Source organism: Electrona antarctica (genome assembly GCF_951216825.1).
Source record: "Electrona antarctica genome assembly, chromosome: 3".
Taxonomy (NCBI): Eukaryota; Metazoa; Chordata; class Actinopteri; order Myctophiformes; family Myctophidae; genus Electrona; species Electrona antarctica.
Genome location: NC_136808.1, coordinates 22808362 through 22815840, shown reverse-complemented (window position 1 = coordinate 22815840; position 7479 = coordinate 22808362).

Here is a 7479-nt window from a genome sequence, read left to right as displayed (position 1 = left end):
TGCAATGGGTCTGGTCCACAAGATTCGATACACCATGCACCAAGATACCCATGTACCTGTCTAGATACTTCCTTAATGTTAACGAAGTCCACACCAGATTCGGCACAAACAAGGGACTAAATAATTTTCGCTCCTATGCCACCAAAATGTGGAACGCCCTACCAACAGTCATTAAGACATGCAAATCCCTTGACTCCTTCAAAACCGCTCTCAAAGGGCACCTACGGACGGCTGCAATTCGAAACTGGCCTCCGTAAAATCTGAATCCCCCCCCCCACCGCCCACCCCCTTTTCCCCTCACTGTATATGTCTCTTTTCCCTTTTACCTCCCTTATGATGAATTCCTGTTCTGTTCTTTGACTATATAGAAGTGTCTATTTGTACATCTCTAAATGTTTTGATGAATTGAACAAGGTGGACCCTCTTGTAAACAAGTGTAATGCTTAATTGGGTCGTCCACTCACAGTTAACAGTCTTTGTATTGAGTTTGTACTTGAAATGTACTGTAATTCTGCAAACTGTTAATAAATATTTCAATCAAACCCTACAAACCCTCCCGCGCACTCAGATCAGCCAACGCAGGGAAGCTGGAAGTACCTTCACTAATAACGCCGGGACAACGCTCCACACGTCCCAAACTCTTCTTCTCCTTTCTGGCTCCAAAACTATGGAATGCACTTCCCATTACAATCAGAACTGTATCCTCACTCCCAATCTTCCGCCATAGTCTGAAAACCCACCTTTTGAGACTCCATCATGGCCCGTAGCACTTGCCCTAGCCCCTTAGATAGCACTTTATGTAGACTTAGATAGCATTTTATACAGACTTATATAGCATGTTACGTAGACAGCACTAGAATTGCATTTTATGTAGTCATAGCACTTTATAGTATATATGTATAATATAGTATGTATAGTTTATATGTATAGTTTCATTATATTCCACTGTTAGCTTACGCATGTTTCATGATAACTATTTTTATGTATGTGATGTATGGCCATGCTTTTGTTCTTGCTTAATCTAAGTCCCTCTGGGATTAAGAGCGTCTGTTAAATGCCTAAATTGTAAATTGTAAAATGTGGAACGCCCTACCAATAGTGTCCCATTTAAGCTCATATACGGGGGTCGGTTTCAGGCGTGGCCATGTGCGGTATAGGCCAGTCTGACGTCATATTGATGACATATAATATATACACTGTAGCGTTGCACGCACTGTTGATAGACTGTATCTTCATACCAGTGATAGATGTATCATGTATAGTGATAGATGTATATTCATTCATATTATTCACTACACATATTTATTGATATACTGTATGTCTATACAGTACTATATATGTATGTCTATATGCGCGCACACGCACGCACGCACGCACGCACGCACGCACGCACGCACGCACGCACGCACGCAAACACACACACACACACACACACACACACACACACACACACACACACACACACACACACACACACACACACACACACACACACACACACACACACACACACACACACACACACACACACTCATCACTTCATTCCAGTGCAGAGACCTTGGGCCAACAGCTCCAGTATTTTTGGTTCGGGACTTGTCTTGTCTTGTTTAGTATCCATTCCCAACACAGGTTTGTTCAGCCACATCATGTTACACTACAGCACACCGACACGAGGGCATTGTGTTTCACTCCAAAGGAGGGGCAGGGCAGCATTGTGATGTAATTACATTTCCATTCTCTTTACCACGTCCTGTCTGTGTCAATAAAGATATGCCTCTGTCTGTCTGTCTGTCTGTCTGTCTGTCTGTCTGTCTGTCTGTCTGTCTGTCTGTCTGTCTGTCTGTCTGTCTGTCTGTCTGTCGGTCTGTCTGTCTGTCTGTCTGTCTGTCTGTCTGTCTGTCTGTCTGTCTGTCTGTCTGTCTGTCTGTCTGTCGTCGTCTCCCCCTCCCCCCCACACACACACACACAATTTACAATTTAGGCATTTAGCAGACGCTCTTAATCCAGAGCGATTTACATTAAAGCAAGAACAAAAACATGCACACACACAGTAGACAGGTGCAATTATGGTTTGACCCTAAAAAAATTGCAACAGAAGGTTTCTCAACTGTTTTGTGTAGTATTAGGTGTCCTTAATAACATACTAAAAGTTTACCAAAGTTTGACCATGCGAAAGGTGTTATTTTAGCATAATATGCATAATATGCCCATAACATCCTATATAAGGCAAAAAAGTCCAAATTTCATCATTCTTTAAGTAACATGTGACATATGAAACTAGGGTGTTTGCATGATTCTGAATCCATTCCAAGCATTAGTTTTGCACAAAAAACACTCCTTGGGAGGAAAACGGCACATGGAAATAAAGGCAGATATATTTCTGAGCACATTTGGTCAACTGGATATGGCCTAATTTAGCCCAAGGAGTGTTTTTTGTGCAAAACTAATGCTTGGAATGGATTCAGAATCATGCAAACACCCTAGTTTCATATGTCACATGTTACTTAAAGAATGATGAAATTTGGACTTTTTTGCCTTATATAGGATGTTATGGGCATATTATGCATATTATGCTAAAATAACACCTTTCGCATGGTCAAACTTTGGTAAACTTTTAGTATGTTATTAAGGACACCTAATACTACACAAAACAGTTGAGAAACCTTCTGTTGCAATTTTTTTAGGGTAAGGTGCCTTTTTTTCATATATGCCCTCACCTACAGACAGATAATATAATAAAAACTTTCTTTTAAACTTAATTAATTTCATACATTGTACGTATACATTGTGTGTCAAAATTAGGATTATGAGTTGCTGGCTGGGTGGAATGATTATGTTTGCGTTTAATTGATGTGTCAATTGATCTGACATTCTCATGTAGGATGGGTCAAGAAATTGGCAGGACGTACATGGAAATAAAATGTGTGAAGTCTACTTTCAACTCATTTGCTGCTTTTATGGCACAGACATACTTTATATGAGATGAACAAATGAAATCTTTGTTCCAGATGTTTCTATGTCAATTTCAATATCAGAGACACTGCAGATATAAACTCACTGAGACATCAAAACATATATCTTTCCAAGCATACATTTTTTGAGATGAAGCACAAGTCAAAAACGGCACAGTGGGAACCCATCTGAAGTGTTGTTTATACTCTCACTCAGCTGTCACAGTGATAGTGTGTCACTCTGTCACAGGGGCATATGTCACAGTCAGACAGTGTTGTGTACTCTGTCACAGTGATAGTGTGTCACTCTGTCACAGGGGCATATGTCACAGTCAGACAGTGTTGTGTACTCTGTCACAGTGATAGTGTGTGACTGTGTCACTCTGTCACAGGGGCATATGTCACAGTAAGACAGTGTTGTGTACTCTGTCACAGTGTCACAGTGTCAGATGCAAGGACGTGCACACATTGACATCAAAGGGGGCTTCAGCCCCCACCCTTTTACCCGTCTGTAAAACAACTGCCCTCTCCAGACCAGGAATGCAGCATTTACTATGTGGTGAAAGAAATTGCAAATGCCACTCCTTTCCATGCCATGCCGGAAGCACCATTCAGGAGAAATGCTTTTTTTCCCGAAGTCTCCTGAACTTGACAGTATTTTGCGTTGAATACATTTGTTTAGAAATCCATGTCGTACGCCCCGAAAATAGCAGATCTACAAGCTCACAACGTGTCGCGCTGTGACGCGTTGTGAGCTTGTAGATCTGCTATTTTTGCTATTTTTGTCCATTAGGGGATTTCAGCCCCTGCCTCTCTAACACTCTCTGCACGTCCCTGGTCAGGTGGTATGACAACACAAGCGCCCTCAAGAGGGGGGCCGTTGGAAAGAGTTGCACACACAGCGTCTAAGATCATTGGCGGTGACCTTCCTTCTGTCTCCTTTACTGTATCCGTCACGTATCATATAATCAGACGCAAGAGTCGCAGATGGTGATGGCTGAACCCTCTCACCCTGCTAGCTGGCCCTCTCCAAATCCCTCCCCTCTCCACAAGATTCCAAAGGAAAGGGAGTATTGTATTGTCCCTTTACTTTTCTTTTCTGCATTCGCCCAGAAGATGGCTTAATTGCTCAGATGAGCGCTCGGTGGGAAGCTGTTTAACCACATGAGCCCATAGCACCTCTTTTGTACATGGGAATGTCATAATAAGTGAATGTTCTGCAAAAAATGTTCTGCCCCCTGGGCGTGTTCCTGGGGGTCTGGATGTTCTGCCCCCTGGGCGTGTTCCTGGGGGTCTGGATGTTCTGCCCCCTGGGCGTGTTCCTGGGGGTCTGGATGTTCTGCCCCCTGGGCGTGTTCCTGGGGGTCTGGATGTTATGCCCCCTGGGCGTGTTCCTGGGGGTCTGGATGTTCTGCCCCCTGAGCGTGTTCCTGGGGGTCTGGATGTTCTGCCCCCTGGGCGCATTCCTGGGGGTCTGGATGTTCTGCCCCCTGGGCGTGTTCCTGGGGGTCTGGATGTTCTGCCCCCTGGGCGCGTTCCTGGGGGTCTGGATGTTCTGCCCCCTGGGCGTGTTCCTGGTTCCTGGGTCTGGATGTTCTGCCCCCTGGGCACGTTCCTGGGGGTCTGGATGTTCTGCCCCCTGGGCGTGTTCCTGGTTCCTGGGTCTGGATGTTCTGCCCCCTGGGCGCGTTCCTGGGGGTCTGGATGTTCTGTTGACCCCCACATGGTTTCTCTGTCATTTCTCGACCGTCTCCATTTGGCTCTAAAATCCAATGATATTTAGTCAACTAAAACTAGACTAATAATACAACTAAATGCAATTTTATTCTAAAGACTGAATAAAACGTTGTGCAATATTCTACATATTACAATGTATTCGAAAATAAGGTACATTTACAAAACTGGAACAGATAATATAGAATGTCTACTGTAACTATACAGAATGGTACTGTTTACAAAAAAACAGGTTACTCATCATCCAGTTTCAGAACCACACTTACACTGGGACACAAGTTGGTCAGAGCACGGCACGCACGTCGCACAGGCAACCTTGTCAAGGATCGTCATACATGTCAAGTTTTGGTGGTCCAATGCGGAAGTGCAACCGAGCGCTCAATGTTAAAGCCCAGCTGCACGGGGTTTCCCGGTCATGAAACCACGGGTCCGCCTGTAGTCCCTCCTCTTAGCACTAGGGCCCAGTGCTTCAACGTTGGAGTGCCTCACTGGCCCCTTGGTGGTGATCCACCTGAACTGAAGCCGCACCCACAGCTGTAGTTGTATGATAAAGGGGGAGGGGTTAGGGGAGGGGCTGATAGTGTGATGTCACTATATTACTGTTTATTTCATTGGCCCGTTTGACTGTCAAGGGTTCAGCCTGCAGGAAGAAACCCTACATACAAAGTTAATACACAATTGCACATAAAAACGACTCCAGGGTGTCTAATGAAGTACTGTCACCTCATAGATACATGAAAAACTGGAAAATACAAAAATTGTGGCACTCCATCTTTAATATCTGGTAGCATACTTGTTGCGTAGACGTACTTTTATTTCAGAATTTAAAATTTTCAATAAACATTGTAGGCTACATACTGCAACATCCGATGTCTACTATTTACATTGTTCATGCAATTGCCAAATATGCATGAAGAGATAAGTGTGTTTTGCAGCCTACTGTATTTGTCATGATTGTGTATTTTGCTACTGTATTGTTGAAAGCAAGAGGGTCAGTACTGTGTGTCGCACTTTGATGGGTATCCATCTTGCTGTCGATCAATTCTATTCCATTGTAAAAACCGCACTGGTTTACTTTAAACAACATTAGGAAGCAAGCACAAATACGCAACTACACTTTAGAAACAAGCCCAAATAAGCAACTACACTACTTTAGAAACAAGCCCAACTACACTTTAGAAACAAGCCCAAATAAGCAACTACACTACTTTAGAAACAAGCCCAACTACACTTTAGAAACAAGCCCAAAAAATCCACCCCATAACACTGCAACTACCAAGTGACAAAAACATTGCTTGTAATAAATAAATGTTGCTTGTAATAAGCACGTCAACACTGACTATGCGACACCTGAATCTCTGCATGGGGATTACAAAGTGAATCCGCAGTGTGGAAGAAGATCTTGTAGTAGGGTTTGATTGATTGATTGATTGAAGAATTTATTAACAGTTTGCAGAATTACAGTACATTTCAAGCACAAACTCAATACAAAGGCTGTTAACTGTGAGTGGACGACCCAATTAAGCATTACACTTGTTTCCAACAGGGTCCACCATGTTCAAATCATCAAAACATTTAGAGACGTACAAATAGACACTTCTATAGACAGAACAGGAATTCATCAAAAAGGAGGTAAAAAGGGAAAAGAAATATATACAGTGAGGGGAAAAAAGGGGGGGGCGGGGGGGGGATTCAGATTTTACGGGGGCCAGTTTCGAATTGCAGCCATCCGTAGGTGCCCTTTGAGAGCGGTTTTGAAGGAGTCAAGGGATTCGCATGTCTTAATGACAGTTGGTAGGGCGTTCCACATTTTGGTGGCATAGGAGCGAAAAGAATTTAGTCCCTTGTTTGTGCCGAATCTGGGTTGTACATGGTTCGTTGCACTCCCTCTGGTGTTGTGGGTGTGGACTTCGTTAACATTAAGGAAGTATCTAGACAGGTACATGGGTATCTTGGTGGTGTATCGAATCTTGTGGACCAGACCCATTGCAAGTTGCTGTACTCTGTCGTCGACCCTAAGCCATTCCAGCCTGTCGAAGTGGGCAGGGGTGAGGTGGGTTCGGGGGGCTAGATCAAGTAGGAGCCTGACCAGTTTGTTTTGGGAAGTCTGGAGCCTGGTTTTAAGGGCCTTTGAGGTGCTGTGGTACCAGGAGGTGCATGCATAGTCAAAGAAACCCTGTACAAGGGCTCCTGTTAAGGTCTTCAAGGTGTTTTTGTTGACCAGTGAGGAGATCCTGTAGAGGAATCTTGTTCTATGGTTGACTTTTTTGATTACGTTGGTGGCCATTTTATCACCGGAAAGATTGGCCTCCAGGATGGAACCTAGGTAGGTAATTTCATCTTTACGTGTGATAACATTGTCACCCACTCTAACCAAGAAGCCATTTGCCTTGCTGAGATTACTAATAGAGCCAAAGAGAATGGATTCAGTTTTTCCCAGGTGTAAAGATAGTTTGTTATCAGCGAGCCAGGTGCAGATTCTACCGAGTTCAGAGCTGAGGGCATTTTCAATCTGCAGTTTGTCCCTGTCCGAGACCAGCAGTGCTGAGTCATCTGCGAACAGGAACAAGTTGCAGTCACAGGCTGAAGTCATGTCGTTTACATATATTAGGAACAGTAGAGGCCCTAGTATGCTTCCTTGTGGAACGCCACAGCTCACTGGGAGGGGGGGGGACAGTGTTCCGTTCACTTCCACCATCTGTTCTCTCCCCTCCAGGTAGGATTGCATCCAGCTCACTGATGTGCTATCAAAACCAATTGCTTTTAGCTTGTTAACCAGTATGGAGTGGTTCAC